The sequence below is a fragment of the Carcharodon carcharias genome, chromosome 8 (genome assembly GCF_017639515.1).
Source record: "Carcharodon carcharias isolate sCarCar2 chromosome 8, sCarCar2.pri, whole genome shotgun sequence".
Taxonomy (NCBI): Eukaryota; Metazoa; Chordata; class Chondrichthyes; order Lamniformes; family Lamnidae; genus Carcharodon; species Carcharodon carcharias.
In genome coordinates this window covers 127,449,004-127,474,192 of record NC_054474.1, presented here as the reverse complement: position 1 = coordinate 127,474,192, position 25,189 = coordinate 127,449,004, and the positions used below count along the sequence as shown (strand labels likewise).

The 25,189-nt window shown below is 41.7% G+C and overlaps 1 protein-coding gene and 1 long non-coding RNA gene across 5 annotated transcripts in view; one reads left to right on the top strand and one right to left on the bottom strand.

Moving 5' to 3' along the window:
• abca2 (ATP-binding cassette, sub-family A (ABC1), member 2) overlaps positions 1-25,189 on the bottom strand; it is a 592,304-nt gene that overhangs the window by 495,942 nt on the left and 71,173 nt on the right. The gene's annotated exons all lie outside the window — the stretch shown is intronic.
• LOC121280890 lies at positions 19,550-24,385 on the top strand. The gene is made up of 2 exons (XR_005943749.1): positions 19,550-19,654; positions 23,116-24,385. It is a non-coding gene; the product is annotated as an uncharacterized LOC121280890 (long non-coding RNA).

Below are 25,189 nucleotides of genomic sequence, written 5' to 3'. Positions count from 1 at the left end.
TTTGACTTTTGTGGGACCTTCAGCTCATTATATAGAATTCCAATGGACCAAACCCTTTCAGTAATCAGATAGAATTCTAATAGGGCAATCTTCCTGATATATTCATAATCGAAGCAGAATACTTTCCAAGTAAGTACATTTTTCTTCACAAAATCCAGTGTATGTCTGTTCTGTTCCACTTCAAAGTCCAATTAACTCTGCATCTCTATCAAATTAAATTTGATTTACTGAAGGTTTGGAGAAACCAGCTGCAGTTTCTCGAATTCCTGATTCAAGAACAGATATTCCTGGCAAATTTGCATTTCAGTTTTCCAGGGTGCAACAATAAAATAAGACTGAGCAGGTGAGCTGAGAGAATAGGCCAAGTGATGGCGATACATAAATTATGAATAAGGATAAAAATTATGGACTAGAAATAGAGAACACTGAATCCTATTGAAATATTAACATAAAATGAAATTAGATGAACATCAGGTGGTGCCATGGGTTTTGACTCTGGGACTCAGATTCACATCCAGCCCTGCCTGGCAAGAGGAATGTCTCTTCTTTGTATTGGCTGCAAAGACCAATGCAGAATTAGTTGCAACAGCTACAACACATAGCACCGGGCATCAGGAGTTGTGACTTTCACTGAGAAGGGCCCCAGGGTGATGGCAGGTGTGGAAAATGGAAACATGTCATGCTGGTGCATCTGTGGCTGACTCCAGCAGTTAAGGTTAACAAACAACTCCACAGGTACATCAGCTCACCAAACAGAAATGGAGGTCAGGATTACAAGATTTTTCTAACCGTTTGGACACGCCCTTGATTCAGATTCTCAGGATAGAAAGCTACAGCTTACACACAATATGCCATGATGGTTCATGCAACTACATACCTGTTACTTGTACCTGAAACATCTGAGATTTATAAAACACAAATTTAAACTGCACGCCTTGCAATTCATAACAAGTGGAAAGATTCCAGCATCAGGGAAAAATATGGAAATGGAAAGTGACTTCCTCGACAACTAAGCTTTTTAAACGCTTGCATTTCATTTTCAACCTGATTATATAACAGGATTTAAAAGCTGCCCTAACAGTGGAATTGTTACACTCGCACCATTTTTTCCTACAATGGCCGGAATTTTCTGCACCCATTGGCAGCAGGTGTCATGGTAGGCGTGAGTGGACAATATGGTGAGAAGGCCAAAAATTGGTTTTATGCCATAATGAAACCAGTTTGCGATCGTCCGCTCCACCAATCAATGGCAGGCCTCGTTTCCCACCGTCCTGCTTCAGGAACTTAATTTTAATGCCTTTGCATCTCATCATTGTGATGCACACTGGAATCATCCCTCCAGCTCAAATTTACCTCCCACGTCAACGTGACTACAGAACAGTGAGTTTCACGACTGCCTTTAAAAGGCGTGCACCTGGCGACCTGACGAGTTCAAAGGGAACTCGAAGGTGCGTGCATGCAGCCTTGCATCGCGGTCATGGGCATCACCCATAGGACATCAAGGAATAGGCATTTGAGGGTGGCACAGGCAAGTCGCTTTTTCCTGGCTCGCTTTCAGTGCGGTGCTGGGGCAAGGGCTCCAGTGCGGGTAAGGCAGCACAGACTGACGGAAGTACACAGGTATATGCCAGATTGGGGGAGGGACAGGGGAGGGAGAGGGATGCTGCCACACATGTGAAAAAACTCATCTAAAGTGAGCATTCTTTCGCAGCTGAGCCCATTCAGCACCAGCGCCACTGACATGCTTGGATTTGGGCCTCTGAAGCATCTTCACCCATTCGAACAAAGCAAAAGCATGAATGCACCACCAAATGCTCCAGATCTTTTCACGCCTCGGGTGCAGACTGCAAATTAGTGAGAGTTTTAGGCAATTGAATGACTGCATAAGTTGTAGAATCCCCTTGTGAAAGGTGGCCATGGAGCAGTCACTAGTGGGGGCTCTCAAAGCCCCTTGCAATGTCTTTATTCAGGTGTGGACCAGTCTCCTCCATAGTTCAAGCTAATGGTGCAGCCTTGCAGTGTGGGTTAGGAGAATGCCTGTACCTGAGCTGAGAGCACAGCATGTAGTTGAGCGGCCGAAGCTGCCGGCAATTGGTCAAGTGGAGTGGGGCAGAGGTGGGTGGGGTTTCACACAGCTATGAAACACACTACACACTGGCCATCCAAGTGGTGGTCAGCACTCTCCAGCGTGCGTGAAGGGGTCTTGAGATGCAGCCGGAACCAGAGACTTAACCAAGAGATCCTTAAGACACATATGCTAAATCTCGTGTCTCTCTCTTTGATCCTGCAGGAGGAGAATATCAGGATCATGGAGACTGGGGATCTAGCGGTGTGCCTCATGGTTTACAGTGAGCAGAGGAGAGAGAGAGAGCAGAGTGCGACAAAAGCATCTGGCTCACCAAAGGGAGGAGAACCATCCTAAAGATCAAGGTGCGCAGGGCCTCCTGCACACACAGCTGAAGATCCACAGCGAGCCATCGCTCGTAGGCGCCTCTCTAGGCCCAGGGTCTATAGACAGCGCTTGTCATTCTTGCTGATGACCAAGAGCCAGTGTCGCCGAAGACTGTGCATTTCTAGGGAACTGGTGGGTCACAAATGGCAGCTACTGCAGGATTTTGCACCACAGGGGCTTGGAGGGCATCCACTGCCAGTCACTGTGAAAGTGACCACAGTGCTCAGTTTTTTACGCCAGATGAGGATGAGGAGGCTATCTCCAGAGGATATGAGGCCAGAAGGAGGTGTGAGGGTGTGTGTGAGAAAGTGAGTAGTGATGTCACTTGAGCTGGCAGTGAGTGAGATGCCAGTGAATGTATGATGGACTTGTGAGTGGGTGAGTTGAGAATGATGAGATGGTTGACTTACAGCATTGGCACTGAAAACCACTGCCACCACCTCCGGAGTGGTGAGACTGATGGGCCTCCTGCAGCCAGAGCAGGGATAGAGGAAGTCGCAATGGGCCTCCATGGTGTACAAAAGGCATTCCAGGGATGCGTCTTGAATTGGGGGCTACACTCTTCTTGGCTTTTGGGGCCATGTCTTCACTGGAGCAGTCCCAGGGTGTAAGCATTGAGAACTGTTTCCCGTGACTGCGTCATTTATGAGGCAAGAAGGGAATGATATGATGCAAAAATCCAAAATTTGTTCTAGCGCTGCTGAGCTAGCGATAAATATTGGGCAGAACAATAAGGGTAATTTCCCCACTTTTCTTTGAAATCGTGCCATGGGATCTTTTACATCCAACAAAGCAGATAGATTGGACCTCAATTTAACATCTCATCCAAAGGTGTTCTCTCAGTATTGCACTGGTGATTTGTGTGTTCAAGCCTCATGTGGGATTTGAACCTTGAACCTTGTGATACAGAGGCAATAGTGCTACCAACTAAGCCACAGCTGACACAACATGAGAAGAAATGGTGCGAATGTAATTAACTTTTACACTGTCAAGGCGGCTTTTAAATCCTGGTATACAATCAGGTTGAAAAATTAAATGCAAGCATTTAAATCATTGCATGAGCATTAAGTCCAAGAAGTCACTCATTGTATTTTTCCCTGACATTGGAATCCTCTCCATTTTTTATGGATTGGAAAGTATGCAAGTTAAATTTATCTGTTAAGTCGATCCCAAATATTTTAGGTGCAAGTAACAGGCATGTAATTGCACAATTACATTACAATGACATTGCACATTATCCCATAGTGTGTATGTACTGTGGCTTTCTCTCCTGAGAGTTTGAAATAAGGGCATATCCAAACAAAAAAGTTTAAGATGTAATCCAACGGAGGCTTTCAAGATTATGCAAGGCTATGACAGAGTAAATAGGGAAAAAACTATTCCCTCTGTTGAATGGGTCAACACTAGAGGTCATGAATTCAAAATCATTGGAAAAGATCTAGAGATGGGTTGAGAAAAACTTTGTGCATTCGGAGAATTGTCAGGACCGGGAACACTGTAACTGAAAAGCTGCTGAAGGCTGATTTCAGAGATAATTTTAAAAAGGAACTGGTCGGTAGCTTGAGGGCAAGGTTATGGATGAAGCATGTTTGTTGTTTCAAAAAGCCAGCACAGGTATGATGGGCCAAATGGCCTCCTTCTATGCTGCAAATTTCTATGATTCAAGGAATCTCTTGGCCTTCTTCAGATTTGATTTTGCCAGAACATTCCCAAGATGAAAGAACAGTTCTGCCCTGGAACTGAAAAACAAGAGATACTTGTATTTATAAAGTACCTCATTACAACGCTCCAAAATATCTCAAAGCATATCATGCACAATGAACTGAAGTATTGAAGTACTAAAGGCAGCCATGTTGCACACAGCAGTGACAAGAATTGGGGGCTAATCTATTATATATGGTAGTGGCTTTTTTTTTGGCCACAGAAATATTGCTCAGGGCACCAGGAAATGTCCCTGTTCATTAGGCTTGTACCTGCTATTTTGAACAATATAAAAGAGAAAAGCAAATTATTACAAAACATTTTCTTTTTGTATTCTCCTCCATTCTACTAAATAGGAACCTCCCCACAGTGTTCAAGGAGCATCTTGAGAAGCTTGGTATACCCTGCATATCTTTCATACTGTTGTAAGGTTATGTGTCATCTCATGAAGGGGTCCAGAGGTTTGTATGGTTGAATAATAACTGTTTATTAATAACACAAACCATACACATATACACAGGATACAGTCTTGACCAGGTTTTATCTTCAACACGACCAGGGTTTTCGGCCTCGCCACGACGTGTCACCCCTCCCCCGGCGGATGTGACGAGCCATTTAAATCTCCATTCTGTTCGGCGGCACCGTAATATCCCGCTGGGTGGGAGGGATCGTAAAGTCCTGGCCATTTCTACCAAACTCACTCCTACACTCTACTGCTCCCATGTGACTCACTTTCTACAGCATAATTTGGGCAGTGCTGTTTCTCCAGTCCCACATTAACCCTTACAGTCCCGAACACTCTAGTACTACACATACAACTTCAAATTGGGTTTTGTACTGTCTGAGTTATGTGGCTGGGCTTTGTCCAAAATTCTAAGTTTTAATAAGTCATTATCATAAGTATGGGGAGGCGATGGCATAGTGGTATTGTCACTGGACTAGTAATCCAGAGGCCCAGGGTAATGCTCTGGGGAACCGGGTTCGAACCCCGCCATTACCGATTGCTGTAAAAATCTATCTGGTTCACTAATTAGGGAAGGAAATCTGCTGCCCTTACCTGGTCTGGCCTACATGAGACTCCAGACCCACAACAATGTGGTTAACTCTTAAAAAATGCCCCCTGAACAAGGGCAATTAGGGATAGGCAGTAAATGCTGGCCTGGTGAAGCCCATGCGCCATGATCAAATAAAAAAAACATGTCAGGCAACAGTAATTTGACTACATACTGCAAAGTTCAGTTTCTTTCAGCCCAAGTCTACATAAATAGAAAGCAACAGGAGATAAAATTGCTTGGCGGATGCAATCTGTTTCATTAAAACCATGTCATACAAATTGTGTGATGTTTGGGTGGAACATAATTGCTTGTTTGCTGTTCAAAGGTCTTCGTTCATGTGGCTTTTATGACTTTATTCCCCCCCGCCTCTCCCCCCACCCCGCGATAGATGATATATACACAGTTCCTTAGGGTTTATTTCTCTCTTCTGTTCCAAAAGCACCAACTCACACTGGAGAATACTATTGCACAGCCCCCCTGGTTCTGCAGCACCATTCCCAAGTGCCCAATCTCGACAGGTAAACAGCAAGTGTCATCAGGTTGACGCAAGTACCACAATTATCCTTCATTCAGTCTCACAATATCCACACTGTACTTCCACACTGTCACCCAAGAGACAGGGAGCAACCAATCCACCCCTCTCTTGTTGTCAGGGACACCAAGACTGTTCAGCATTCCCCTATGATCCCGGCAGAACAGATTTGCAATGCCTTCTTGGGAAGAATGAAAATGGGAGGGAAATGGGGGAGAAAGTGGGGAGGAGCAATGAGGTGGGGGAATGAGGGGGCAGATGGAAGCAGAAATAAAGGGGGAAGAAAAGAGGAAGAAGTTGGAAGGGGGAGGGAGAAGGAAAGGAAGGGAGAAAAATAGTGACAAGAAAGATGAGTGAGGGGGAAGAAAAGCTTAATGGTAAAAGAAAAAAGAGAAAAGAAAATTGGAGCAGACCGAAGTCACCTTTACCCATGCCCAATAGCCAGCTTCAGAGGTATATGGAAGTTAACCAGGAAATTAGAAGGCACTATATTGTCAAAATAAGAGAGACTTCATGTGTGTGCGTGGGCATGTATACTTACATACATACACATAGGTGAGACATTCACAAACATAAGCCACCTAGACGAAGGTTAAAATCCCAGGACAACCAGTAGCTTTTTGCCATTCCAGTAAACTGTTGCTGCATTCAATCTTGGCAGGGAAACCTCAAAGTTGGCATTTCTCCTTTCAAAAGTTTTGTGGCCATGATACTGGTCTAGACCAAACAAACCAGTGATACATGAGGTTAGAACTTCTCAGAAAAGCATAAATGACTGTGTTAGTACAAAGATACATTTTTCTGGAAACCTTTGGATGGTCTTGTTGAAAATAAAGAACTCTCCTCCTGGAGAGTTATCTATCATGTGAACATCTTTTAAAATCACCATTTTCTATCTATTTAGGCAGCTTTCATGGGCAGCCAATTTTGTGCCAGTTGCTCCTCAATAGAAACCCGAGTAAGCTCCTTGGAACAACACGGTATTGAGAGCACCTTCAGGTCTCTGCCATTTCTGGTTTAAAAATGTGGCCTCACTGATGTCTCTTGTTCTTGAAAACAAACACAGCTCCATAAGTTTCAACAAGGCTACAAGATGTCTCACTTTTTGATAGCTCCTGCTCTTAACATTTCCCCAACAACGGCATCGCCAAGTCAAAGGCAGGGAAAATATCAAATGTCGTCATTTTTTAAAATTTCAGATGCAGATCCGCAAAGTTTCATAACCCCAGTGAAACAGCCTCCCGAATTGGTGCTATGAGGCTAACGCACCAATCCCATTCACCCAGAAAAACCCTAAGCTCAAAAAAGAACTAATTGGAAATAGAATATAATGCTGTAGTACCAATTCTCTGTAGTGCCATATCCTTTGGGTTTCACGGGGATTGAAAATTTTCCCCTTAGATTCCTAAAATGAGAGTAACAAACACTAGAGCATCATGTTTTACGCACGCATCATTCATCCCAATCTGTCAGTGACTAGACTGACAAAAGAACAAACTGTGTTTAAATCCAAATGGAGTAATACAATCCTGTCCATCAACAGCAGGAAAGATACTTTTCTCAGTGAAAGATATAAACAAACCATTTATTCAATATCAGTCTTCGCCATCTCAAACCCGCAGAATCTTCCAGTCAACTCACAACCATCGTTCTTGGGTAATGGCTAACATGCTTTCCACCATTTATCAACCGTATCCTATTCTCTTTCACTGTAAATGTGTCCACAATAATATGCAGGCTGCAGCATTAACACAACTTGCACTCAATGCACAATGATCAATTTAATTTAATTAATTATCCATTAACAGTCCACATCTAGCTGACAGAGTCAACGGATTCATGCACAGGAGACCAGGAGTGCAGTACTGGTATAGTAATCTTTAGGACTTACACTGCAAAAAAAACTGGAAAATATACAATCGCCCACAAGCCTATATTATAACTGAACTCTAGGGAACATATTCAAAATTTGGTTTTAATTGGAAACTGGGGACATGTGTTGTTCTTTTTAGGTCTGGATTTGGAGAATTGAAAGCCCTAGTCACTTGGTCAAAATTATAATTCAACACCCTACTAAACTAACATGGATTATCTGGGCAATATAACATCACGTCGTGTTGAGATCTTCTTGCGTGTATATTGACTGCTATGTTTCCTGCATTGCAATGATGACTATGTGTCAAAAGCACTTGATTCGTTGCGAAGTGCTTTAGAACTTCCTGAGATCATGCAAGGCGCTATATAAAAATGAAAATTTCTTTCTTTCCCCGCATCACTTTTCAAACAGGATATCAGATTTCTAACTATCTGAGGCCAGCCATGGCAGACACCAAATTCTGAGAAATTAGTTTAGTTTTGGTTATTTCCAAGTTCTTCCATTTTTGCTAGTCTTTGCTGTATTCTAATGAAAAGCATTTTCTGCAATGAGATTACTGTTTTCATAAATAGAGACAGGGCAGTGAGAGGTGCAGGACTGTGTCGATATTTCCCCAGGGGGTTCCATACGCGGAATGGGTTTGAAAGCCACTGCTCTATTGTACGATGTTTAAAATGATATTGGCAATCTCCATTCTAAAACCTGACTCCAACAGTCTGTCACCAATGTTTTATCCAGTTTAAAATATAAGGTGAAGACTGCCTACCGATATTTTTTGTTCCTTCTTCATTTCCCACCAACACCACCAAACCCCCCACCCCCAAAAAAACTAAACATGCTAGGGTGCAAAATGCCATTCAAGACTTCAAAAGGAAAGCTTAACGTTCCATTTGTCTTCCCAGCCACAGCCAATTCCTGTAATCGAATAGTCTTCTACACAAACTGTTTTAAGCAAACAAGGAGGATATTTTAGCTGCTGATTGTTAGGTAGGACCAATAATGTTTGTGTATTGTACTCCTCAGCTGCTAACTCATGAATGCAGTGCTCTACCTCATTTGTACACCTAGGTCTCAACAGCCTACACGAATCTTCATACTGCACATTTACAGTTGACTTAGGAAATCAGCTGACTGCAATTCACCTGTGCTCACAACTGGAGAGAGAGATAATTGCAAGAGAAAAATGAACACCATGTATCTGTAGAGCATCTTCTACATTGAAGAACAACTCTGACTGCTTTACAAGTGGGAGAGGACAACTGAGCACAGAACAAGGGAAAATAATTTGGTAGGGCAGGGTAGCCAAAAAAGAGAGTACTTCAGGAATACGTGTGCAGTTTTCATATATAATTTAAACATTTCTGTAACTGAAATCACATGACGGAAACTGCAAAACAACATAGGTGCCACACAAAAGTTTACAACAGAAACAGCAAAGCTTCAATGGAAGATACCATGGATTAGACGGGGCCCCAACATCGAGTTAATCCCAGCCATGTTATTGCATAAAGGACAAGTACAATAACAACTTGCATTTCTATTGTGTCTCCAATGTAGGAAATTGTTCCAAGGCAGATCACAGTAGTATAACCAAGCAACATTTGACAATGAGCCACATATGAAGAAGTTCGGGACAGATGACAAAAAACTTGGTCAAAGAGATCGATTTAAGGAGTAGAGAAAGGAAGGGGGGTTTAGGCAGTCTAGACAACTGAAGACATGGTCATCAATGATGGATTCAGGAAATCAGAGATGTACAAGAAGCCAGAATTAGAGAGTTGTCAGAGGGTTGTAAACCTGGAGGAGTTTACAGAGATAGGGAGCAAGGTGGTGCTGAAGTATCAGGTCGAGTTGCTACACAGATCATTCTTTTCTGCCCTAAAGCAATCAGCTAATCACATCAATCATGGCCTCAGAAGTGATGATGAGAGGAAAAAAAATAACAAAAGATGGAAAGCATAACCCACCATTAAAAAATACTCAGTTAGTGCAGCCTGAACCATGCACTGTCTCATTGGCAACATATTCTTGGTATGGTCAGTGAACTGGTCAAGTGTCAACTGGTCATGGCATGGCTTTTAGCAGACGTTACATGAAGTTGGGGGGCGCTCACCACCACCTTCTCAAGGGCAAATAGGAATGTGCAAAAAATGCCAGCCTTACCAGTTATGCCCACATCCGAATGAAAAGAAACAATCGGGGGCATTTTAAAAAAAAAGATAAAAATATTGGAGGTGAGAGAGAAGGCTAGTGGCTGACAGCAAGGAATCATCCAATTGAGTAATTAATCAGCTGTTAGCTTTCCACTTGTACAGTAATGGCAGGAGTGTGGATGTGGGACAGTCCAATGAGGGAGGTCATGCAATCAAACCTCCAAGGATACATCCAACTAGAGTTTGCAACATAACTTTACCACAACGCCCAGAGAAAGTCGAAGTAACATCAGGTCAATGAGGAAGGTGAGTATCACAATTTTCATGTCCTACTAAGTTTAAAATGGTACTTGCTTACTCAGCTGATGGAACTATTTAGGAATGATGTATTGGCTGCTATGTTAGATAAGTGCAGTCAAATGGAGGCAGACAACCTCTCCAGAAATGCCTCAACAAAAGCTGCCCTACTGCATTCGGCAGGCACCAAGTTTGCAGCATTCAAAACCTCATCAGTTAAAAGAATAAATGACTTCGGCATTCTTCCACTGGTGCAATTCTTCTGCTTCAGCAGCTTGCACAAATTATTCAGTGCACCCAAGAGATGTATAGTTGAAATTGGCTTCATTTAATTTATCACTTAAAATGTACCCTTGCCTCGTGGCAGGAGAGGCTTAAAGAATTAATATGAGGTCTGGTACAAGTGGCCTGTTCAACTTAAAAGGTATCAATCATTGTCTGATTACACAACCAAGTGATTCCTCCATCACAGCAAAAGGTCTCAGGTGAACGGTTCCATCAACTGGACGAGACATTACTGAACACATTTTGTCCTATTCAATTTTTGATTACCAATGAAGGTGGACACAGCTGCTTTATGCTCTTCTCCTTGCTCTGACCCACCTCCCCACAAAACACATCTGAAACAAGTGTATAACTGAGTGTCAAAGACATAAAGCTAGGTTATGCTTCTCTGTCCTCACGCAATATTAATGGAACTAGGTGCGAATGATGTACTGCAGGTACTATAAATCAAAGCTAAGCAGACTAGTGGAATGCCATGAAACAGTTTTATTTGAGTCACCGCACTCAAGCACTGACAAGATCAAACTGCTTTAAAGAAGAAAGCAACCTTAAAATAATGAAAATATATTAAAAATTCTGCAATTTTTGGCAGGAAGACAGGGAGCAGGAGCCAAACAAGTTCCCTGCTAGCTCTGACTACAAGTAACCACTGCATGCAGCAGGGATATTCTTGTATTTCCTTGTCAAGTGCATAATGAGATTTACTAAAATCTCAATGAATGCTCACAATTCTCCTCCTTAAGACTACTCACATCAATTACAGGCACTTCTTTCTATTGAAGTAATTTAAGAATTCTGTAGTATCAGCTGCAGTTTACCTGACAGAAACAGATTAACATCATTTGAGTTCTAAAGCCACAGCAATCATCAATTGCAGCCATAACTGGCTTCAGGTTTCATAGTTGGTTTGCAGAAAACCTTTTGTTGCTGGTCACAGGAAGCAGTCATTTAAAAGAGGGAATGTTGTATCAAAAGGGGTTTGAAGGTGGGTTCATGTGTTGGAACATTCTGCTCTGAAAACTTCAAGCAACATTTAACTTTGGAGCACTTGAAGAATCTTCAGCAGAAAACAGCTGGCAGTTGATGACCAAAGTACCAAAGCTTCCTTCACTTAGCATTGGGGTATGGTTTGATAATCAAATAATAAATTTCTGCTCAACACAGCAATGGTAGTGGTTGGATATAAATTGCTTACCAAGAACACAAAGTTGGCAAATTAGATATTCTATTCAGTTTCTGGTGACCAATTGCAGAATATCATACGAAAGCTCCGGGGAAATAAATAAAAACAGAAAATATTAGAAATAGCTAGTGGGTCAGACAGCATCTGTGGGGAGATAAACAGCAATAACATCTCAGGTCAAAGACCTTGCAGCAAAATTGGAAAACGTTAGAGATGCAACTGGTTTTAAGAAATTACAGAGATAGGAAAAGGAGGGAGCAGGGCAAGAGCAAGTGGAAAAGTTTGCAACAGGGTGGATGACAGGAGAGATTCGATGACAAAAGGGACGATGGTGCAAGGCAAAATGAGATGGTAATGGGACAGAAAATAAACAAAAGATGACTCATCCCAAAAATTTTCACAGCCAATGAAGTGTAATCACTAATATATTGTAGACAAATGTGGTGGACAATTTGCACACAGCATGATCCCACAAACAGCAATGAGTTAGTCAACCATTTACCTCTTTTGGTAGTGTTACTTGAAGGATAAATGGCAGTCAAGACACCAAGAAAACTCCTTTGCTCTTCTTCAAAGATTCTATTTCAAGTAAGAATATTTGGATTGTGAAACAACACCATGGGATAATAGCATTGGAGACTTTGTCTAAAATTCCTATCCAATTTAGGTATTAACCCATTTAACATAAATGGGTTAACACTTTGTCATGCTTAATGCTTATACGCTTTTATCTTATAGCACAATTTTAAGAACTTAGTTTCCGCTGACTATAGGTACTGTTGCTGGCTCACTGTCCACCTCAAAGATTACATTGACACTGACATTAAAAAGTCACGTAGACAATATCTATAATTGATATAAGAGAGTTCTGTTCTAGGAATTTATAACTAAACTTGCTACATCTGATTGTACTCAACCAGAATTCAAGGTTGTAGCAGGTTTTTCAGTTTTGCACAAGGCAGTGAAACTGTTTCCTGACATTACACCACACAACCTAGGGGTTGTCCTTGCTGCATAGGATTCACTTTCAGGAAGATGAGCCACACATAACTCTGCCTCAGATAAATGCATTGTCTAAATTGTTTATGAACCAGGACAGACATGCTTACAACTTGCTTTCGACTGGAATCGACTATCCTTCATTCTAAATACCAGAACAATGCTGTGTCGTTATCTTACATAAGCTCAAGGCAAATGAATGATCCCTGCCCACGTTTCTGAGTCAAATGATGATGTGGGCTCATTTTAGTGATTGAATTATTGGGAAAAAAGCAAATGACAAAAGTTTCTGACTCATTGAAGTGATGAGATGGTGCGAAGGATGATAATTAACCATGGCATTATGCCCTTCTGCTTTTTTTTGGCCTCTTTTGATGGATACTTGCATGAAATAGGAAAACGGAATTGTTAGATAAAGAGAGACTAAGGCTCAACTTGTTTGCTTTCTACCGTCCTAGTAGTCAAGCGACATTAAGTCAACCCTAATCCACCATCAAGCAGGTGCCTTTAAGGGGTCAGCATGTGGAGTCACATGTTCAAGGCTGAAGTGAGCTTCCTCGCAGATGGGTTTTTGTCTCTCAAGAAGTTGATAAGTGGCATTGGCTGGGAACAAAAATGTTCTCCTGGACCCAATCTTAGAACCAAAGCAGAGCACTGTGGAGCCAAAATTCATGTCTGCCAAAATATATGCACTTCTCATTTTTGAGGCAAGAGTACGCTCACTTTTTGACAGCCCCTGCCATGATTGCACACACTAAGATATTAAAGAGGACTTTCTGGAAGTCTTCTCTCGATCTTTCAACTATGTTATGACAGGTGATTGGGAGAATCCCTTCAGAAACCCTATCCCAGTGCATTTTGCTTAGTCCTCAACAATCAATCCTCTACATACATATACAATTTGGGTTCAATACCCTTTATACCTAATTATTAAATTAAATTCTCTTTATAATCTGCAGTAACACATACATTTTCCATTACCATTACATATGTTCAGTCCTCATTTATATTCAATACTATTATAGCAAATTTTCCATTCCTTAACTTAATGCAGACTGAAAAATATCCTCATCCCACAAACAAATGGAAAACTACTGTGTCCAATTCTGGGCACCTTGCTTTAGGGGGTCCCAAGAGAGGATACAGAAGATATTTATTAGAATGACACCAGAGATGTGAGTCTTCAGTTTCATAGGTGGATTAGAGAAGTTGGGCTTGTTGTTCCTGGAGCAGAGAACATTAAGGTTAAATTTAATAGAGGTGTTCAAAGTTGTTAAAGTGATAGAGTAAATAAGGAGAAACTGTTTTCAGCAACAGAAAAGTAGGTAACCAGAGGGTACAGATTTAAGGTAATTAGCAAAAGAACCAGAGGCGACACGAGGAAGCATTTTTAACACAGAAAGATGTTATGATCTGGGATGAACTGTCTGAAAGTGTGATGGAAGCAGATTCAATGATTACTTTCAAAAGGATATTGGAGAAGTACACAGAGGAGAAATATTTGCAGGGCTTTGGGGAAAGGGCAAGGGACTGGAACAAATTAGATATATCTTTCAAAGGTTTGGTACAGGTACAATGGACCAAATAGCATTCTTCCATACTGTGTCATTCTATGAAAAATTTATTTTATGTTAATTCTTAATATTTGTTCACTGAAAGGATAAAACTGCTGGAGTCAATTATCATGCATTTCATCAATTCTCGATTTCTGAATTGGGCAGGACATAGTTTTATGCTCAGTGGGAACATTTACCCAAATGCAGAACCATGGCCCATGATCTGCCATTTTGCAGCTCTGAGATTTGTTGGCATGCTGATGTTCTCAGCCTCCAATATCGTATCTCACTAGCCAGGAGAGGCAAACCAGTGAGATACAGAGGCACAGTTCACCTTCTGCTTGTGCACTATTTCAAAAATAAAGGACACACATACTCTAATGCACTTTGGTGGTCCCTTTCACTCAGTGCAGAAACTGGAAAGCACAACCGAGGTCCCACACTTCCAGTTTGCTGCCCTCTGATTCCCTTCCAGTCTCAGGTTAGTTCCTAAAAGGTCTCCCTTCAGCAACTGGAAGAGATCGAAGAAATCTGTTAACGATGAAGTTCTAGATGTTTCTTGAACGACCAGGAGCCAATCGTGAATAGCACATTATTTGGGTCCTTGCAAAATAGCTACCCATCCCAATTTAAATACCACTTCATTGCCTTGAATGACCAAACCAGCCCACTCTGGGAAACCCCAAGAAACCACTCCTGCAGGTAAATTCCTGCTCAAAATTCACATTAGGACAGTTCCTTTGGGTCTTTATGTGGAAAAAGTAAAAGCCCACAAAATACTGAATTGCGACAATGCCACTTTCTAGACTTGGTAGAAAGATAAAGACCTTCGGCATTAAAGGTCGTACAGCAGTAGAGTTTACAATTAGCTAGGCAAGAGGAAGCCGGCTATAGTGTTCACTGGTTTTGATTCAAAGTGCCCGGGCGTGGGCAGTGGTGAGCCACAGGGGCAGGTTTTGTTTCTTTATTTACATCACAGTTTGGGCATAAGCAAAAGGAAATTCTGAAGCATACCAAATTAAGAGACATGGCAAGGTGTAAGGAAGAATGCAACATCTTACAGTAGGGCTTAGACATGTTAGGGAAGTGGGCAGACAAAGTTTAATGCAGAGAAATGCGCAATACATTTGGGACAAAAGGACAATGGAAGTAAGTATAACTTGAACAGTTACATTCTTAAAAAGGAACTGAAAAACGCTGGAAATACTTGCAGGTCAGGCATCATTAGTAGAGAGCACAGGCAAGTTAACAGGTCAGGTATGTATCCTTTGTACAATTCTTAACAGAGTGGAGGAAAGCAGATATGTGGAGGTGCTGATGTAGAGACTATAAAAGATGGGAGCACAGATAGAACAGGCCACAAGAAGGCAAATTGTATTGTAAGTTGCTTTCCCAGCAACTTGTATATCATAATATGAAAGTGATGTTTAATGTGATATGATTTTAGTTTGGTCGCAGCTGAAATATTCAATGTAACTCTGAGCACCCCATTATAGGAAGGAATGGAAAGAGTACAGCAAAGATTCATGAGTATTATACAAAGAACAAAAGGTTATAGGTTATGAAGAAAAGCTCAAAAAATGGTACTGTTTTCACTGGAGCAGAGAACTGTGCAAGGGTTGATCGATTTGAGATTTTCTAGATTACAATGGTTTCAAGAGCGCAAACAGTGAAAGATTGTTTATATTGATTGGTGAATCAAGAAGGTAGCATTGACCCAGAAAGAGCAAACATCAGAATAGAATTTGATTCATATGAATGTATTGTTAAAATATGGAATGTTACAACACAAGTGGTTATTGCACCAAAGATATTTGTATTTATAAAGGAAACAAATGACATCAATAAAAAAAAAACTGCTGGAAATACTCAGCAGATCAGGCAGCATTTGTGGACAGAAACAGAGTCAATGTTTCAGGTCAATGACCTTTAACAGTAAACCTTTACACAAGAAGAATAAAAAAAGAGATTGGGGAAAGGGGGAGACAGTGGCATAGTGGTATTGTTCCTGGACAAATATTCCAGAAAGACCCAGGGTAATGCTCTGGGGACCTGGGTTCAAATCCCACCACAGTGATGAAATTTGAATTCAATAAAAATGTGGAATTAAACATCTAATGATCACCATGAAACCATTGCTGATTGTTGTAAAAAACCCATCTGGTTCACTAATGTCCTTTAGGGAAGGAAATCTGCTGTCCTTACATGGTCTGGCCTACATGTGACTCCACAGCAATGTCTTTGATTCTTAAAAATGCTGGCCTAGCCAGTGATGCCCACATCCTATGAATGAATTTTTAAAAAGGCATGGATACTGGAAAAAAGATGAAGCTCAAAACGGCACAGGGTCACTGGTCCAATAAGCCTGTATTTCTGGTTCTGTCATTCCAGGATGCTGGAGCCCAGCTAACAGAACTCATTGTGGTCTGAGCTAAGAAATGCACTTCTGGAGCCAGGCAATACGGTGTGGTGAAGGAAGATATTTCAGGCGATTGAGAGGATGTGATGGTCAGACTGCTAGTTTGTCAACCTGAAATACTTGTGGTTTTTGCCAAATTAAAGTAAAAAGAAAAGTTCATGGTCAAAATTACAACTGTCAAAGGTTTTAGATTTTAAAGATTATCCTATATACAAAGGCATTTGAACAGAGTTTCACATGGTGAGTGGGCAATATATTGCCAGATTCAATTTGATAAAAGCCCTTCCATTTTATGGCATATAGGATGTCATAGTTCTTCACTGACTACATCTGGTGTTTGTAATAAGATATGCATGGGGAAATGGGTTGCTGGAGATCACATATGTTCCCTGCTCCCAAGTGTTGTCCTATATCTACATGGTATAATTGCCTCACTTACACTAGCGCACTTCTAAACATGCTCATAGCCATTTGGATTTTGTATGGTGTACCTTTTTCTGATCCCTCAAAGTTTTATTCAATGTTACAGTGTTTTCCCGATCCCTATTAGTGCAGTGCTAACTGCAGAACAATTCAATAACCTATGCAACAAGGGGGCAATGAAGCTGCATTGAAAGGGGAATCAGGTATGTCACATAAATAACCACACATTTCAAGCTGCTGTTAGATTATATGAAGAGGAGGTAGATGTATATAGACTTTGTGCAGGTTGCACATCTAATAACATTAAAGGGACTGGATGAGGAATAAAACTGAAGAACTTCATTAATATTAACATTGATGGATTTGGTATTGGTGTCCTGAACCATGGCTCTCATGCAGCCAGTGGGTATAGCCACTGCAAACATGCTAAAATCATGATTAAATACATCACACTTACATAGGATCTGTTATTAGCTATGGAAGAACACCAGTGAAAAAGCAGCTGGCAACTATTTGATCAACATCGTTACCAGCCATGGGGTAACTGCAACAGACAGAAATTGGGATACCTAACAATTAACACTGAGTGGAGAATGTGTCTTGGAAACAGCTTCTTTGTCGAAATTCCAGCTGGAAGAAGAATTGAAGATTCAACACAACTGCCATTGTCCAACACAACCATTATCTATGTCCTTCCTGGCATACAGTAAATGATTCCTTATCGCCACATTCCATTTAGAAGCCTCATCCTCATCCAGTAATTCACCTTATGGCCTTGCCCCACCATATGTGCACAGCCTCTTTCAGTTTTAAATCCCCCTCTGACACCCTTCAGTCTTCCAATTCTGGTCTTCATACACTCTGATCCTTCTTTCTCCCCATTACTGGTTACAGGGCAGGCATGAGCTTTATTGTAAAGTTGTTTGGTGTCTCACTAAGAGGTCTGGAGACTTGTGTGATTGAACATAAACTATTTATTGTTAACACACAAATATATACATATATCTCTAAGGTATAGCCCTCACTAGGTACTATCTTCGTGCCAAATTCTCTCAGACTTTCTCTACGCACAGGCTACCATAATGTGACTTTCTACATTATAACATGGGCAATGCCGTTTCCCCAGTCCCACATTAACCCTTACTAACCTGAACACTCTTATACTACAAGCTTGTAAAGAAATCAACAGAAAAAGATTTGCACAACTTTGCCTGGGGGCTTGAGGGTTTCCTGACATTTCAATGCTATTTGCCAAGCTAGTCAGCAAGATGGGAGACTGACTGGAACCAGCCAAATTTATGTAATACACAGAGTTAACTTTTTTAGCATAAACACAATTTTATATTATCAATGTAAAATGGAAATTTTCAACTCTTCGCACACCATTAAATACACCTTGGGATAATTGATTCTGCAATATCAGGAACAAACTAAGCAGACCGGTTATAGCAAATGCTATGGGTATCAACAACATCCCGGCTGTAGCCTTGAAGACTTGTGCCCCTAGCCAATTTAGTTACATCATCTACCTGGCAAAGCAGAAAATTGTTCAGGTATGCACTGCAGCAACTCACCAGGGTTTCTTCAACAGCACCTCAAGCCTCCATTACCTCTACCATTTAGACGGACAAGGGCCAAAGCAGCATGGGGACACCACCATCTGCAAGTTCCCCTCCAAGTCACACACCATCTCGACTTGGAAATATATCACCCTTACCTCATTGTCACTCAGTTAAGGCACTGGAACTCTCCTCCTCATAGCACTATGGGAGCTCCTTTACCCCCAAAGACTGCAGTAGTTAAAGGTGATGGCTCATCATCATCTTCTCAAGGGCAATTAGAGTGACTAAATATGGTGGCTTTGCCAGCTTCACCCACATACTATTAATGAATATACAAAAGGGTATTTTATTTCTTTTGAAAAAGATCTGCAGTTTCTACGCATCTCTTTGTACAAGCCAACACTGCTGTGTGAGAACTAAACTCCAGCTGGCTAATTAAATACACATGTTTGCAAATTTAAACTATTGCAGCACTGCTATCAGATCAGACATTTAGGAGTTGACAAAGGAACTGTTCAGTCAGAACCCAATGTCAAGCTATTGTTATCTATCTCATAACCTTTGACGCTCAGGAAGGTCAATGGGAGGAGTTTGGCTCGTGATGAACAAGCCCAACTCGAGACCGATTCAGGAGCACAGCACCCTAAGCAGCTGAAGCCTACCGAGAGTCTACCAAATGCAGTTGATGTCAGTTTGCTGCCACAACACCCTGATCCTATTTACATTCAGTATTCTAGCTCAGGGAGCAACAATGCGCATAAACTAGCTCCAAGACTTGCCTTTCTGCCACTGATTCTATTATCCCAATGGCAAAATTGTAAGCTCATGAAAGGTGTGGCTGTGCAATTCTGCAGCAACAAGATAATCACGTAAAGCCAGTGCACAGTTGTAAAGACTCCAGTGACTATGACTACAGAAGTGCTCAATATGAAAACACCAAATTATGTTTACTGTCGTTCAAAGTGCAAGCAGGCGTGACTTGCACATTTGTGACTGTGCACTTCTCAAACTAGCTGGAAAAACTATATCTTGTCTCTGCTGATACAATCAGACTAAAAATGATCATAAACGGACATAGTTCTCTTTGTGGACACAGAGCAGTTATCTCCCATGCAGCTTGCCACCACATGGAATGGTTGAGGAGAATAGATGCATTTAAAGGTAAGCTAGTTAAGTACATAAAGGAGAAATGATTCCAAGGATTCATTGATAGGGTTAGGGAAGGTAAGATGGGAGGAGCATAAGCAAGGCAGAGTTTGGCTGGGTCAAATGGGTTGTTTCTAAGGCCATAAAATTCTATGTAGTTATGAGCATCTCAAAATTTTCCCTTGCTTTGGTGAATGGTAGTGTTTCCTAATAGCTCTTAAGGAAAATCGCTTAACCAATAAGTTTTCGGATAGGTTTTGCAGAGGCAGGGATAGGCATGGCAGGCCAAATGGCCTCCTCCTGTGCTGTAGCCATTCTATGATTCTAACTGCCTGGACCAGAGTATATTGCTAGATCTCACGGTTCCCGTCCCAACTCCAAATGGGCCAGGAAAATTCAGCCCATTAACTCTGCTTCTCTCTCTACTGATGTTGCCAGGCCTGCTGAATACTTCCAGCAGTTTCTGATTTTATTTCAGATTTCCAGCATCTGCTGTATTTAGCTTTTAAAGAGCCTACTGCTTTACCATTCAATCTTGAATTTTAATGAACCTAAGACGAAGAACTATGCACCATCACTTCTGATACAACACAACAGTGTAATTTACTGTACGGTACCGCCTTCATCTGTGACCATCACTTCAAAAACAACACTAGCAAAGTATCTTGACAGTGCAGAAGGAGGCCATTCAGCCCATCAAGACTGCACTTGCTCTCTGAAAGAGCATTCCACCTAGTCCCACTCCCCTGCCTTATCTCCATAACCTTGCACATTCTCTCTTTTTAGATAGCAATCCAATTCCCTTTCAAATACCTCGATCGAACCTGCCTCCATCACCCTTTCAAGAAGTTTGCTCCAGACTCCAACCACCCTCTGGGTGAAAAAATTCTTCCTCACATCACATTTACTCATTTTGCCAATTATTTTGAATCTGTGCCCTCTAGTTCTTGGTGTTCTCTTGAGTGGGAACAGTTTCTCACTATTTACCCTGTCCGTACCCCTCTGGATCTTGAATACGTCTATCAAGTCTCCTCTCAGCCTTCTTTTCTCCAAGGAAAAGAGTCCCAACCTCTCCAATTTATTCTCATTACTACAGTTTTTCATCCTAGGAATCATTCTTGTGAATCTCCTATGTATTCTCTCCAATATCTTCACATCCTTCCTCAAGTATAGTGCCCAGAACTGGACACTGTACTCCAGATGAGGCCTAAATAGTGTCTCACACGAGTTCAACATGACCTCCTAAGTCTTGTACTCAATGCCCCTATTAATAAAGCCTAAGATACCATATGTTTTATTAACTGCTCCCTCAACATGCCCTGCCATCTTCAATGACCTGTATACGTATACACCGAGGTCCCTCTGTTCCTGCACCTCCTTAAGAGGCTCGCCCTTTATTTTATACTGTCTCTCCAAATCTTATGCTAGCTGGATATTTTAACCTTTCTTAAATTCAAGTTGTTATAGCCCTTTATCACAGAACTTTTCAAACTCCATACTGAGACAATAATTCAGTACATGGATTTTGTCTGCCATTGACCTTTCTATAACTACTATGCAGATATGAAAGCAGGTCTCATACATTGACCTAGTTAATGTGATTAGCTATTGATGATTTCTAGGCCTCTGTAACGGTTATTTGTGGCAATACCACCATGTGAAACTTCCATCTAAGCAGCCTTGCTGGTTTCTGTAATGCATCCGGCTGCCAAGTAAGAGTGTCCATCTGTCTGATGGAAGAAAGACAAAGAGAAAAATAATTCAACATGATAATCACAAAGTCACAAAATGAAGGAGCATACACAAGTGACCCTGGCACTTTTGGCACAAAAGAAACACCTAGTAAATCAAGAACCGACGCACCCTGGAGAACAAAAAAACCAAGACTATCCGCGGCGTATTAAGAATCGCAGAATGTTGCAGCATCAAAGTAGGTGTTTCAAACCATGCAGTCCAACAGTGTTTTCTCCTCAAGACCCCTTCTGTAATCCCACTCCATGTTTTGCACAGTGTTCCCTATCAGGAAAGACAGTGGTGTAGTTGTAATATCACTTGACGAGTAACCTAGAGGCCCTGGCTAATGCTCTGGGCACATGGGTTCAAATCCCACCATGGCAGCTGGTGAAATTTAAATTCAATTAATAAATCTGGAATTGAAAGCCAGTTTCAGTGATGCTGCCCATGAAACTATCACCAATGAAAAACTGGTTCACTAACATCCTTTAGGGAAGGAAATCTGCCTTCCTTACATGGTTTGGCCTACATGGGACTCCAGGTCCACAGCAATGTGGCTGACTCTTAACTGCCCTCTGAAATGGCCTAGCAAGCCACTCAGTTCAGGGGCAATTAGGGATGAGCAACAATTGCTGGCCTTTCCAGTGACACCCACACCCCATAAAAGGACAAAGGAAAATAAATCATTTTGAACACGCACAGATGGAGCCTTAATAATCAGTTTTCAGGCAAAGTATCTATTCACAAGAGCCAGTCAGTCTGCAAGGATGCGATTGTAAGCTTGCTCACTCCCAATACCATTTTAAGATTCTTTTCAGCCAATTATTGAATTTTCCTTTAAAATCAATTACAGCCATTGTTTCTTCAGTGTGCAAGAGGGACCACATCATCTTTTCTCACTGAATTTTCTTCCATTAGCATACTACAACTGCAGGGTGCAATTTCGCTCCAAATGTAATCTCATCATCTTTGCTTGAAGTTTTCGGCCACAAAACACAGATGGAAAATCACAAAATTATTAATATGTAGTTGAAGAATGCTCGAGAAGGTCAAATGAAAAAAAAATCAAAGTAATAATTCAAAGAAGGAAGAATTGTGATTTATATCTGCTGTTGAAGAACATAGGGAAAAGGAGGAGTAGGCCATTTGGCCTGTCGCACCTGCTCCACTACTCAAACAGGTTGTGGCTGATCACCTACCTCTTTTGCCATTTTCCCCCACTGTCCCCATACCCCTTGATGTCATTAGAATTCAGAAATCTATCGATTTCTGTCTTAAGCATGCTCAATGATTGAGCTTCCACAGCCCTTTTGGGTAGTCAAAACCCAATTAGGGCCTAGCATCTGGTATCAACAGGGAAACCTTGAATGCATTACTAAATTAAACTATACGCTGATAAATATTCTTTGGGGATGTGGCGCATTCATTAAATTTCTGCTTCAGAATTGGCGGGAACAGACTGCACTTACACAACAACTAGGATTGCGGATCCTCCAGGATTAGCCTAGAGTCCCCAGAAATTGAAGATCAATCTCCAGGACGCCAGTGTGTGCAACCCCAGAGAAAAATCATAGGGACATTATAAAGGATTGAGTTTTGTTTGTAATTTTATTTGAACATTTCTCTTTACCAGGTATAAACATATCGAAAATGGGGGGTGGGGGGCGGTCAAGGGCTATTTGGCTGACAGTCAAGCATCATCCAATTGGGAAATAAGTCTTTTTGCTTTCCAATTGCCGTAGGAAGGCAGTGTGTCGCAAGGATGGACACTTGGCCGATGCATGGCTGGAGTGTGACGGCAAGTCCTGTGATGAAACCTCCAGGAATACATTTATAATAGTTGGCAACCCTAACAGTAACTACCATTCTGAGAAGTTGGTCTCTGCAGTGCATCTGGCTGCCCAACGGGAGCCTCCATCTAAGGAGAAAGCTGAAAAAGAGAATAATTCAAGGAAACATGACACACTCATTCACAAAGCGAAGGAGCATATGTAAGCTATCCAGTCGTGAAGTCAATCATTGAATTATATACTGGCTAAGCACAGGAGGTGGTCATTTGGCTCATCGGGTCCATACTAGTTCTCTACGCAACCAACTCATCTAGTCCCACGCCCCTGCTCTTTCCCCATTGCCCTGCCAATTTTCTCACTTAAGGCACTTATTCCCTTTTAAAAGTCATGTTTGAATCTGTCTCCACCACACTCTCAATCAATGAATTCCAGAACCTAACCATTTGCTGTGTGAAAATCTTTTCCTCATGTCATCATTGGTTCTTTTGCCATTCATCTTAATTCATCGACCCATCCTCCAATGGAGAGGTTTTTCTCTCTTTACTCTAGACGGCTCATGATTTTGAACACTTCTATCAAATCGCCACCCAACCTTCTCTTCTCTAAGAGGAACAACCCCACTTCCAACCCATCCTCATAGCTGAACTCCTAAGACCTGGAACCTGCTCTCACTTACAGCCAAAAATGCCCCAATGTGAAGACCCTTTCCTGCAGTAGCAGATGAAGAATGAAATAAAGAGGCCGCGGGGGGGGGGCATGATACTCGCTACAGAATAGCCCAGGCAATCAAAGCCCCGACCTCAACCACCTTCGCTGACCTCAAGTTCGCCAACATCATTCTGCGGGCCAATTGGGTCGTTGAGAATGGTGTCTATCTGCAGCCAGTCTCATAGAGTCAAGCAGCAGCTACTTCTTCATTCCCCCTCCCCCACCACCCCTTGGCCTGCGGAGGCACTCTCAAAAGGACTATCGATTTTGACCCTCTGTGCAACATTGAGCAGGAGTGCAATAGTGTCCAAGAAACAGGGAGCAGAATTTTATATTCGGCGTGCGGAGGCGGGTCTTACACACCGGAACATAAAATGATGCGTGATAACGGTTGGCGGGCAGGCGAAAAGTCCAAAGCGGCCTCTACGTTTTTTAGGAAACTTCATCCATGAGCAGGATGAGATTTCCTAAAACTTTTACAAATTGAATAAAAACTTTTCTTGAAAAATAAAAACTTATTCCATCTCATATGTCACAACCACGTGAGGGGACATGTTTCATTAAATTTTCAATGTTTTTAATAATTTCTTTAAAAAGCTCTTCAATCTCCCTGAGGCAGCTCCATGAAGTGCTCTTTCGCACGCGTGCGTGAAAGAGCGTTGGATCCGACTCTCCCTCCTCCCCCCGCTAGCACAGGTAGCACTCAGCACTAAAGCTCGCGACCCACACTGGGCCAGCTTTAATTGGCCCACCAGCGTGAAATCCTGGTGCCAAGCCGATCGCGTGCGGTGGTCAGCTCCACCACCACCCCCGCCGAGCCCACCCAACCAATCTAAGATCTTGGCTAGGGTGTTTTGGGGTGGGGGGGAGTGCTTTCCGCATCAAATAGAGGGCCATTGTTTAAGTGGTGGACAATCTCAAGGCAGTTACAAAATAATAATAATAATAATAATACGACTGCCTGGTGAATTGATGGTAATGCTGTTGGTTGCAATGCTGCTGTGAATTTTCGTTCGAACTTTTTATTCTTTCTACTTTTCTTTCTTTTGTTTTTTTGTATTTTACTTCAGCTGATTGTAAAACTTGCCTTAATTCAGCCCCTGGCCATAACAGAAGTTGATTTTAATCAATCTTTAATTCTTGTATATCTTTTCTGAAGCCTCTCTAAAGTCTTTATATTCCTCCTAAAGTGAGGTGCCCAGAATTGGACAGAATACTTCAGTTGAGACCAAACCAAGGTTTTATGAAAGTTCAAGGGTGAAAACCTAGAACTAAACTGTCAAGTCCTAAAGATATGAAAGAGATCATAAACTGTTTA